The sequence below is a fragment of the Papio anubis genome, chromosome 4 (genome assembly GCF_008728515.1).
Source record: "Papio anubis isolate 15944 chromosome 4, Panubis1.0, whole genome shotgun sequence".
Lineage (NCBI taxonomy): Eukaryota > Metazoa > Chordata > Mammalia > Primates > Cercopithecidae > Papio > Papio anubis.
This window is the reverse complement of record NC_044979.1, coordinates 86,862,151-86,875,220: the sequence shown is the minus strand read 5'-3', so window position 1 is coordinate 86,875,220 and position 13,070 is coordinate 86,862,151. Positions and strand designations below refer to the sequence as shown.

Below are 13,070 nucleotides of genomic sequence, written 5' to 3'. Positions count from 1 at the left end.
TAATAGTTACTTATGTTGGGCCATGCAATTCTTATGTCCCAAAACGCTTAAATTTGATACAAAGGTAAAAATAAATCTAAAGAATAGAAATTTTTAATTAATATTTTTCAAATAAAGTAGCTCTAAGAGTATTCTGCACATATTTCAAAGCCAGGTGGCCATAGTGAGGAAAAAAGAAAAATTACCGCATTTCAAAGTAATATTCTGTGTGCAGTCAATATTGTTTAAGACTTGAGGGAAAAAAGACTTTTTTTTTTTTTTTTTTTTTAAAAATATGGAGTCTCGCTCTGTCACCCGGGCTAACAGGCAGGGGTGTGATCTCTGCTTACTGCAGCCCTAACCACCTGGGCTCAAGAGATCCTCCCAAGTAGCTGGGACTACAGGCATGCCAGCAGGCCCAGCTAATTTTTTATATAGTTTGGTAGAGAAGGAGTTTCCCCATGTTGCCCGAGATGGAAAAAAAAGACTTTGGAGTCTAAAAATTATAGGGCAACAATATCATTCCCAAAGTATAAAATGTTTCATAAAGATATAACAACAACACACAAAACTCAGTAAAATTGAGACACTTCACTGCAGTGTTCTCACGAAGTACTTTGTATTTAATAACAAGTTTCAAGAATTACCTTTTATTCTATATTTTAAATGAGTAAAATTATCTACTATTAAAATAAACTTTAAAAATTACCCATATCTATACAGCATTTTCCTTTCCATTAATGCTAAAATTAAAAGAACAAGCAATATAAAATCCTTTACAGAAAATAAAGGAATCCAGGAGTCTTTTGGGTTGATAACATTGTATTATCATTTTCTCCAAAGAAACAAAAAATAATTAAATTGGTTTTAAAAGTTTAAATTATTGATACTCTAAGCAATAAACTAACTATATGCCTATAATAATAACACTAACAATTCATTGCCTGAAATAACATTAGCTTGTTTAATATCCTTATCATGATTTTGTAACAGGCTCTGCCTACTCAAAATCACTCAGCCAGTACAAAAAGCTTAATTATCAACAAATACTATGAAAGTTGTAGTATTTATAACAATTTTAAAAAATTAAAATTCAAAAATAGCTGATAATCCAGCTCTAAGGGAAAAATAAAGTCAAATGCTCTTTTTTCTAATATAAAAATATTGCTGTTGGCCAGGAGCAGTGGCTCATGCCTGTAATCCCAGCACTTTGGGAAGCCGAGGAGGATAGATCATGAGGTCAGGAGATCGAGACCAACCTGTCCAACATAGTGAAACCCTGTCTCTACTAAAAATACAAAAATTAGCCAGACATGGTGGCGCACTACTTGGGAGGCTGAGGCAGGAGAATCACTTGAACCCAGGAGGTGGAGGTTGTAGTGAGCCGAGATCGCACCACTGCAGTCCAGCCTGGGCAACAAAGCAAGACTCCGTCTCAGAAAAAAAGAAAAAAAAAAAAAAAATATATATATATATATATATATATATATATATATATATATATATATAGTTATCATATCCCTATTCCTTTCATTCTTATCCTGAATAATATAAAAGAACAAAAATAACTTTTAAAAAAAAGCATTAAACAGGGTCAGGCGAGGAATTCCAGCAATTTGGGAGGCTGAGGCAGGAGAATTGCTTGAGCTCAAAAGTTGGAGACCAGCCCAGGCAACATGGCGAAGCTTGGTCTCTTAAAAAATAATAAAAAAAAAATTTTTTAAGTATAGTCTCCTCAAAAATGTATATATTTTCCAGTGACGAACTTTAATGGTGGACTCTTTACTTGCACCAACTATCTACCTTATGAAGCGTTATTAAAGCCCAAATAACTTGTGTCCTGTGAAGAGAGCACTTCAAGTTAAATGTTAATGTAAGTCTCCTTTAATAAAACATAAAGGCACCATGATAAAGTTTTCATTTTATTATACTTCCAAAACCACTTTACACCTTAAACTAATTAGTAGACCTAAGTTGTAAATGCTTGTTTTTAAAATTTCCTTTTAAATAAAAATAATAATACTACAAAAATTACATTTTAAATATCCGTGTAGAAACAATTTAAGGCAACTACACAATGTCACTTACTTTATCTCAGTGATGCTTTTTTCAAAAACTTTTAAGAAGTATAAATTAATTCCTAAAATCCTTCCGCTCTAGGAGTCACTTCCTGGTCTCTAGTTAATGCAATTCTACTTTTCTAAGAGGTCCCTTAAGGCATGTGCATTCCTTCCTCTGGGCCCTTGCACTTTCCCCAGATGAGTTATCTCCCAGGCCCTGCCCTTCCCCCAACAGCTGGCCAGCTCATTCAATCTTCCAGATGGTCTAATTTTGCTGATGTCATTCTTATGTCTTTCAACACTCAGAAAGACATAAACACATCTACACTACCCACATCGTAGCATACTTTGGCTTTTAGAAAACCCATCCCTCAAATATAATGTTTCAGGGTACTTTAACAAAATGCCCTAAAACCTCTGCCCTCGATAAGTTAAGACCCTTAAGTCTGAAATTTCAATGAAGTGCTGAGGTTGAGAAACCCTACTGTAGAGAGAAAACAATGGTGAGCAAAGCCAGAGATGGTCCCTGCTCTCAAGGGCTGAAAATTCTGCACCCAGGTCTAAACACACCCGTGGCAACTAAGCATGTTTTCATTGAACTACTTACCCGTATTTGCCAAACACTGGTGTCACATTTTAGAAAAAACAAAGTTTATCACTGAATAGATAGTCATATCTCAAACCAAAAGTACAGTTAGAATGTACAAAATACATGTTTCCCAGTCTCTGATACTAACAATTTATTTCTGAAATTGGTAATTTTACATCTTATGCAATTCAGTGGGAGGGCAGAGGATAGGCAAGAATATGGGCTTTAAAGAGAGCAGAGAAAGAAGCTCAATACCAGCAAACTTTTTCTACTTTAGGGTATTGCATCAATGGAAACAAAAACAAGAAGGAAAAGCGAAATTTTAATATACAATGTGTGACTTAAAAATGAAATTGTCTAATTTCTATGACTTTGAGAAAACAATGACATGCTATGTAGATACAGCAAAATGCAATATTCCATATACATGATGTGATCTTGGCTATGTAAAACACACTCACATCCAGTGATGGTCAACATGAGTAGTGGGTTCAAGGCACCTTTTCTTCTTCTTACCTATTCTTGTCCATATTTTCTGTAATATAAATACATATCCTTTTTATAATTAGAAAAATGTATATACTTAAGTGAAAAGGTTTTAAACTCTTTTGACGTTCAAACCAATTCTCAAGGAGTCACAAGCAATAATAATATTTTTGCATAAAAAGATATGTGCCACAGGATCGAAATATCACTCCCTACTGAGAGAAACCAAGGTTCGTTGGATAAATGGCTGATTCCAAGGTTGGAGCAGGGGAGATTCACTACGATCCTGGGATGTCTTGTGTCAGAAAATTCACAAGTGCCTTAAAAAAAAATCAAGCTAAAACAAAACAAGAGCAGTCTTCAGGACAATTCCACTGGCCTAGCCCGGGGCAATTTGAGGACCCAAATAACTAAGGACAATAGCTAATAACCCATTCAACAAAATACAAACCCACAGGTCCATGCTCATAACTTTTTGGTTCATTTGAAAGAAAACAAATTTTTCAGTACACAAGGAAAGGGAAGGAGGTGAAAGATTTTCTTTCAGTAGAATGTCAACTAATAAACAGAGAACGAAATATTGAATTAGAAAATCACCATTTTGCAACAATTAAATAAAAAATTGATTCATGCAAGAGTAATCAATGTAAACCTATATGGGTGGGTAGGTGGGTGGGGGTGTGTGTGTGTGTGTGTGTGTGTGTGTCTGTGCTGCGGAGTGCTTGATGATCAACAGGATACTTACATAGCCTTCAAGCATCTTCACATAAAATTTTTAAAAAATATATAACTACACATTGGAGAAACAAGACAACACCTTAACCAAAGGACAACATACAATCACTACAACTTCAGATGTTTTACACTTAGAAGGACATATTGCTCATGCGGTACTCTAGACAAAAACACATGATCTGAAGAGCTAATCATGAGGAAATAGATGTATATCTAGGAACATTCTCCAAAACAACTGGTCTGTATTCTTCATAAATGGCAACATCTTTCCAAAACAAAGGCTTAAGAACTGTTCCAGGAGAATTAAAGGGGCGTTGCCAAATGCAATACACATTCCTCGACTGAATGCTGTACTGGGAAAAAATATTTATGTATATATATAGTGGTTCATATATATATATACACACACACACACACATATATATACATACAAATATATGACACTATTGCGACAACCTAAGAAGTTGGAGTATAGAGATAAAATTATAGTATCTATGTTAAAATTTACTGAATTTTTTTTTGCACTGTGGTTCTGTAAGAAAAGTATCTTACTTTTACAGAATAAATACTGAAGAAATAAGGGATAAAGGCAGAAAGTGTATGCAACCTACTCTCAAATGATTAAGAAATAAAATTGATTATGTATACATAGAACCCTGAAGCAATGGCAAACACAGGAAGCCATATGTATTTAGGGCTAGGCATGGTGGCTCAGGTCTATAATCCCAGCACTTTGGGAGGCAAATATCATATGATCTCACTCATGTAGAAACTAAAGGTGGTATCATAGAAGTAGAGAGTAGAATAGTAGTTTCCCGTAGACAGAGGAGAATAGGAGTGAGGTGGGGATGGGGAAAGACTGGTGAACAGGTACAGAGTTACAGTTAGGAAGAATAAGCTCTAGTGTTCCATTGCACAATAGAGTTATTATAGTTAACAATAATGTATCATATGCTACAAAAGAGCTAGAAGAAAGGATTTTGATTGTTCTTACCACAAAGAAATGACGTGCTCGATGTAATGAATATGCTAATCACCCTGATTTAATTATTACACAATGTATATGTGTATGGAAACACCACACTGTACCCCATATATAAACAATTACTATATGTCAGTTAAAAACAAAACTTTAAGAAACTATTCAAAAAATTATTTTTTCTACAAAGTATTTTAAATACATTTATCAAAGCAATACACATAAACACAAAATGTTATATAGTATCTTAAAGTAATTTAAAAAAACATTTTCCAGCATTTACCCATCAAAGTAATTTCTTCCTTCAATAAAGAAAGACTACAAACTAATAATGCTTCCATTAATCAAAACCCCTTTTAATTAACAGATTTATGAACCTGTTCTAGAATTTCCTCTAGAGTCTATAGAGCATTCTTTTGATTATCCTCAATGATGAGAAATTTCCTTGTTTAATAGAAGATTTAATTTTAGAAAATTGCCAGAGATCATTCAGAGTCTAATCCATTGAAAAAAGTAGGTGGCCACTTTGAAGCTATCTGGTGTGTCTAACCAGGTTTTTATAACAAAATACTGAAAAGAAGCAAAAAAGTAGGTGATTAAGCTGAGAAATAACAGCATCTTTAATTGAAAGTGAGAGGTAACCTTTAAAAATGACTGATTATAAGGTTAGCTTATCATGTATATTATAGAATATTTAAGGAAAAATTAGAAAAAAACCTATCAGCCTAACTTTCAGTAACGACCACTGTTCACATTTAAAGATAGTATATATAGGCTGGGCACGGTGGCGCATGCCTGCAATCCCAGCACTTTGAGAGGCTGAGACTGGTGGATCACCTGAGGTCAGGAGTTTGAGACAAGCCTGGGCAACATGGTGAAACCGTGTATCTACTGAAAAAAAAAAAAAAAAAAAAAAATTAGCCAGGCATGGTGGTGCACGCCTGTAATCCCAGCTACTTGGGAGGCTGAGGCACGAGAATCAGTCGAACCCTGGTGGCAGAGGTTGCAGTGAGCCAAGATCGTGCCACTGTACCACAGCCTGGATGACAGAGCCAAGACTCCGTCTCATAAATAAATACATATCCTCCGTTTTTGGTTTCTTTTTTTTTTTTTTGGTGGGGAGGGTTACATACAGAAAAATATTAAAATTCAGTTCTACCATCATTTCTCATACTATGCTAAAGTACAATTTAAAAAATGATTTGCATTTGGACTTGGAGTTATATAAGTTGATTCAGTGATATCCTCTAGAATCTTTATTTTAAGTCATGCGTTCCACTGCATCACTTTAGGAAAAGCCGAAACTCTAATAGAGAGGGAAATGTCCTTGAAATTTGTTAATAATATTATAATTTTAAGCTTAGAAAAAAAAGCAAGATGGTCTCTATATTACTATTATTACTTTTTGAGACAGAGTCTGACTCTGTCTCCCAGGCTGGAGTGCAGCAGCACAATCTTGGCTCACTGCAAACTCCGCCTCCCTTGGATTCTCGTGCCTCAGTCTCTCAAGTAATTAATGTTTGTATTTTTTTTTAGTAGAGATGGGGTTTCGTCATGTTGGCCAGGCTGGTCTGGAACTCCTGGCCTCAAGTGATCTGCCCACCTCAGCCACCCAAAGTGATGGGATTACAGGCATGAGCCACCATGCTCGGCCAGTCTCTATATTATTTTAACGAGTCTTTTAAAACTATAAAGTAATAATACACTGATGGCAAAAACAAAACAAAATCAATCAATCAAACAAACAAAAAACCCCAACACAGTACAGAAGGGTAGTGCTCCACCCAATCTTTCACTCCTGACCTTATATCCCAGCCCCACTCCATGGAGATAATAATTTAAACCCTTTAACATCATCCTATGTAACCTTTTAGAAAATGCCTATGCATTCGAGATTTTCACCTCCACTGAAGACAAAAGTAATATTAATGAGTCTCCTCATCTCCAATGTTCCTTCCTCCAGAAAAGTGCTTTCTCATTGGAAGATGTGTAACTATATGTTGAGCTTTATGTAGTAGAGGAGAAAGATGATTTTATATGAGATTTACTTTCCACCTAGAGGAAAGGAGCTATGGAAAGCACACACAACACCGGCCTTGCTAACTGAGGCAAGGAAAACCAGGAGATGAAAATCAGCAAGGAGTGGAGTGGCAATGCCAGAGAGCAAGTTAGTTTATGAAAAACATAAAACTGATAGGAGTGTTGGTGACTATTAGTCCAATGGGAAGTCAGAAGAAAAGTTACTAGAGTAAAAGGGTGTTGAAGTGTTTGCCTCTCTTCAGAGGATTTTTAATCAAGGAAAAGGGGAAAATAAAATCTTCGGAAAAAATAAATAAATAAAAAGAAAAGAAAGGCCTAGACTGGTAACCAGTGAGAGAATTTTGTTTGGAGCAATTGCTTAAAAACCGTAATAATGGGCCTTCAGGAAGTTCAAAGGTGGTGGTGGGCATGAGTCCAAATATTTGCTCACTTACTAGTTCTCTCAACCAAGGAACTCCCATCCTCCCAGAAGGAGACCTGCCCAAGCCTGTCTAGCAGGTGAAGCCTTATTTGAAGGGCTACACACACACACAAAGTTACTTTCCATATGCATGCTTATTACACAATGAGAGCATGAACTGGCTAGAAATGCCAAGCCATGATATCGGACTGTATTCCCTGACACAACTTTATAGAAGTGGACCATACAAAGTCAAATTAAAGGAAATAAAAAAGAACTAGGACAGAGCTACAAGTTCTCTCAATTATACATTTTAAAAAGGTTTAAGTGAGGTATGGTGGCTCACGCCTGTAATCCCAGCACTTTGGGAAGCCAAGGTGGGTGAATTACCTGAAGTCAGGTGTTCAAGACCAGCCTGGCCAACATGGTGAAACCCCGTCTCTACTAAAAAATACAAAAATTAGCCAGGCGTGGTGGCAGGCGCCTGTAATCCCAGCTACTCAGGAGGCTGAGACAGGAGAATCACTTGAACCCAGGAAGTGGAGGTTGCAGTCAGCTGAGATCGCACCATTGCACTCCAGATTGGGCAACAAGAGCAAGACTCCGTCTCAAAAAAAAAAAAAAAAAAAAAAAAAGGTTTAAACCTACAGAGAATCATTCATTTATTTGTTTACCAAATATAGTAGGTCTGGTACTAGTCAGTAGGGATGCAGCAAGCACTAAATCAGGCAAGTTTCATGGAGGTCACTTTCTAGCAGGTGGAGCTTTGTTTCAAGTATTGCACAATCGGGCAGAACAAGTTAGCAAGCACGGATGGTCTCCAGTATGTGTAAAGACAACAAACGATGCATTTGAGTTGCAGTTGTGTTTATTAACGTTTTAATAATTAAGTGCGTTTTTTTTTTTGTTTTTGTTTTCGTTTTTTACTTTTTAACTTACAAGTGGCATTCATGCAGAACGGAATACTTTGAAAACCATGGATTTAAGCCCAGTCCCTAAGCTAACCCTCAGATAAGGCACTGAGATGTCAAACCACTTGGCTGAGGTCAGGAATTCCATTTTAGCATTGGTAAGACAGTGGAGATCAAAGCAGAGAGATCCCTGCCCATCTGGAGCTTATGTACATGGAAGAGTTGGGGCCAGAACCTGATCCACTGTCTCCACTCAGTGCATTTTCCAGGGAGCCAACTAAAGCTGCTGCAATGTCTTAGAGAATTATTTATATGATTCTCGAAGGCAGCTTTTTCATTATTTGCCTCATAAATTTTATAGTTTAGAATTAGATGGAGTAGAGCATAAATATTAAAGTTGGGTTCACCACTTGGATAAATTGAATTAGCATATGTTACTTCCAAAATACCAAAGAGTTCTCCAAAGAGTTCTATTAAGGGGGGGGGAAAGGTATTTATCTTTAGAGAGAGAATTTAACAATACTGCCTCTTAGGGACACACAAATATTAGAAAATTTATGGCACCATAATTTCTAACACTATAGGATACAGTTTTTAAATTGTTTCCTGCAGAAGCTCAACTCTAACAAAAACACAATCTTCACACTCCCAAATACTAACACCGCATCCTTTTCCTCCAGCCAGCAGTTTCCTCTGCACCAACAACCAGGGGTTCTCTTTCCTGTTTATAATAGTACCATTCAATTACCTTGTACACTGAGAAAAACATATAACATTTTTTTTCTTCTTAGAAATGACTATAAATCCAGGTTAGTTTGAAAAGCATTAAAGTCTTCTGTGCGGATTATAAAAAGGATGACAGTAGAATATCATCCAATAGTAGCTTATGATATATTCTCTACAGTGCTGTTATCCCTTATTATTCATCTCTGCCCCAGGGCTTTTCTTGAGACTTATTTAGAAGTCCTCAAAAATAACAGTACACCTGTTATATTTTTTACAGTTCTCATCTAGCATAAAAATAAGTTGAGATGTGAAAAGAAGATATAATTCTACATCTGACACAAAAAATAATTCTACATCTTAAGTTACTGTTTTCCTGCTAAAATATTAATATTTTCAGAATTAAAAGGATTAAAGATAGCCAAAGGATTATACTATCTTAAATATTAATACAGCACTTTATTCTTTCTTATTGTCATTATACTTTTTTCCTTTCATTTTTGACATAAACTTAAAAAACATCAATGGAAACACCTATTGCTAAAAATCAAGACAGAATAATGAAAACATCTTTTTGGCATTTAACAAAGAATGGTTCATTCAATGAATATCCAAACCTTTATTTTCAAAATAGTTTACAAATATGACTATCTGAACATTTTTGCAACTCTTCACTTAATACATGCCAAATTTAGAACAGGGCAAATCATTCCATTTGGCACCTAACTGTCCAAAAGATACTTGCTAAAGAGTGCCATGGCCTCCATACACAGACATGAGTGAGTTAAGAATGAAAAGTATTCTTGTTTATGACCTGCTAATATTGGTGGATTTCATATTAATTAAATATTCTTTTAAAATCCCAAAGTCTAGGATGACATGCTATAAAGGACATTTAATATATCTAAAACACAATAAAAAAATTTAAACATCAAAAAGTAAGTTTAAAAAATTGCACAAATTATAAAGTAGGTGTCAGAGTAAGTACTCAGCTAAGCAAACATTGAGTAAGAACCTACCAGTCACACCCTATCCTGGGCCTGCTCCTGATTTTCCTAGACTAATATACTTATCCTAACAGTGCTGACATTGCTTAAAACAGTTTTGGTACTCTTTTTTTTTTTGAATGCCTTCTGAGTTGGATTATGACACACAGAAGAACGTCAGTATCTCCACTTCATTCACCTCTTGATTTTCTCAGTTAAACTAAATATATCTGTACCCCTTCTTCAAAATTTTCTGAAAATTACTTTGTCAATTTTCAAAAAAGATGAGGATTAACTACCAGTAAGATATTCATCAATTTGTTCTACAAGCACTGAGTAATGCCACCAACCTTTCATTTTTTGGAGAAGTTAAAATGTGATCTGAAATGTTTATGGAAATGCATTGTTCACAAGACAGTTCTTTGCAGATTTAGGTGTAACTGTTTTAACACTTAAACGAATAATCACATAAGCGAAACTCTAAGTATAGAAAAAAGAACATTTGTATTCATATTACTTTCTTATGTTGTGTTAAAAAAAAAAAAAAAGATTTCTTAGAGGCTGTAATACTTCCAAATTTTCTTTTTAAAAACTTCATTATGGAAAATCTCAAATATATCCAAAAGTAGAGAGAACAGTATAATCAAGTGAATGTACTCATCACCCATCTTCAACTGTTAACATAGTCAATTTTATCTCATTTATATTCTCATTCAGTCTCTCTTCCTTTCTGTCACAGAATTATATTAAAGCAAATCTCAGCTGTCTTCTCATCCAGTTCTGCAATAAATCTGTTCCTATCTCTAAAAGATAAGTAATCTTTTAAAAATACAACTATAATCTACTTCAAACTTTAAAAAAATCAAAATTTCTTAATAAAGATACCTAAGTCTAAGGGAAAAAAGTCAAATGTCAAGCAAAACAGTACCCTGAAAGATGTAATACTCAAACATGCAATTAACAGGCAGCATTCTCTTAGAGAGCTGGAAATCAGGGTCTTTAATGGGGAAATCTAAGAATGGCATGCCAAATTTGCAACATGTGCATAGGAACAATTTTTCTTGGTTGACAGCATTCATCAGAATGTCAAGAAGCCTGAGATCCAAAACATTTAAAGACTTTCTGCCTCTGGTTATGATTGTGCGTGCTTAGTGCCACCTCACCTCACATTGCCAGGAAGGATTAGTCAAGTAGGAAAACAAATCCACCTAAAATAACTTAGAGATCAAACTGAATTCAACTCAGCTTGTACTGAGCATACACTAGGTGCAAGACACTGGGTTAAACCTTTAGAAACAAAGATAAATTTGACCTAGTTAATGTATACTCTAGAATGAGAAGGGACCAAACAGATTAATAATAATAAGTATAATAGAATGTGACGAGAAAGTGCTTGCTTTAGGTGTTTTCATGGAGATTCAGATGAAGAAGCAATGATGTCAATTTAGGCGGGGGGGTGGTAAAAGAGGGTTCGCTAGAATCCATAAGAGAGAATTAAAGGCTGCCAGCAGTGATACCAGTAGCCATGTTGCATATCAATATCCTCCACATACAAAGATTTTACTTATAACCCTTGCCAAGAGACATGAATAAATGTATTTACTAGCACGTATATTTCCCTTACTGGACAGAGAGAGAGAGAGATGAACACAAAAGCTGAAGAAAAGAGTTTTTGTTTAAATTGTGTCTGAAAAGTTGAATAGTTCATCAGATCTGGAGAGGAGATTCAGTGAAAAGGGAAGGGAAGTCATTCGGAGAAGGAGAAAAGCAGGAACAAAGGGGTGGAAATTACCGGCAGGTTGGGGAACCAGCAGAGTGGTGACCTTAGAGCTCAGTGTGTGGGAGGGCCCAGATGACTGGAAATGCCTGCTGAGACCATGGATGGATGGGAACCTTCCAGGCCAGACCCAGCCCTCTATTCTGTGGCCAGAGGAGAGCCATTCACAGAATGATGGGTGCTCAATGTTTATTGAACTGGTAGTTCCCTGAATTAGCTAGATGGAGACAGGTGAGAGAGAAGCAGGCTACTTAAGATGCGTTGCAATAGGTCTAGAGTGGTAGTAGTAGAAAAAGATATGAGAGGACACATACAACATTTCACACATTTCAGAAATCATTATTCCAGTTCTGACTCTGACACTTCCTAATATGGGGTTGTGGACAAACTATTTCCCTTAGTTTCTGTCCTCTTATTTGCAGAAGTGGGGATAAAATTGGCTAATTCCTGAGTTGTCATAACAATAGAATAATTATATGCAAAGCATCTGGTAGAATATCTAGCACAGACTAAATACTCAGTATGAAGTAGCCATCTTATTATCAATAAAACTTCTTTGATGTGAATCTATTTTAATATGCTCATTATCTAATCTTATTCCTACATTAAATATTTACACCATACAACTACTAATGTGATCAATCCATCTAATGAACAGTACCCATTATGAATCTGTTTCTAGAAATGTAAACTGAACATGATTTATCTGCATTTCTAGGTAGATGTTAGATTCTCTTTCAATGTTATTGTCTCTAAATTCATTGGTCATGTATTCAGAGAGCACTAAATACCAAACAAGTGTCATAAGGCATCAAGAAAATAGTTAGTTGCTATCCTCGAGGAACTGACAACCCCAGTGAGACAAACAGGTGTGACCTTCAAGTAACCATGGCCCAGATTTGGCACAAGAGATGGAAATACTAGCAATGAAGTACCCAATTCTGTGTATGCATCTGCTGGTAAGATGCTAAATCACATGTTCCAGGAGGTTACTACTCAAGCGTTTTTTTAGGTTTGTGGGTTTCTTCCGCATGATACTGTATTATAAATCAATTGTAACTCTGGAACTAACAGCATTACAAAAGATCGGTCACTCTCAGAAGCCTTACTACTTGCCTGAACAGCCACATCATTATTAAAGCATCATCCAACAAAAGTATCTTTGTTATACACTGAGATGAATAATTTCAAACCATTTTCATGTAAGATGTTCTGGCTCAGATCTGTCCCAGCCTTTGAAGCTGAAGCTTTAGGGGGCAAAAACAGCTGGAGTTTAGGAAAGATTTTTGCTAAAGGCAGGAAATAATGATAAACATATTCCAGGAGATTTCAGATGTGTTAGTGAAAGCTTCACACAAAATAAACGCCTAAGGCCAGAGGAAAATGGATTTCGCTTTTTGTATGG

General features: G+C 35.7%; 1 protein-coding gene across 2 annotated transcripts in view; it reads right to left on the bottom strand.

The window, feature by feature from the left end:
* The window catches only part of BZW2 (basic leucine zipper and W2 domains 2), a 60,321-nt gene that overhangs the window by 45,726 nt on the left and 1,525 nt on the right, over positions 1-13,070 (bottom strand). The gene's annotated exons all lie outside the window — the stretch shown is intronic.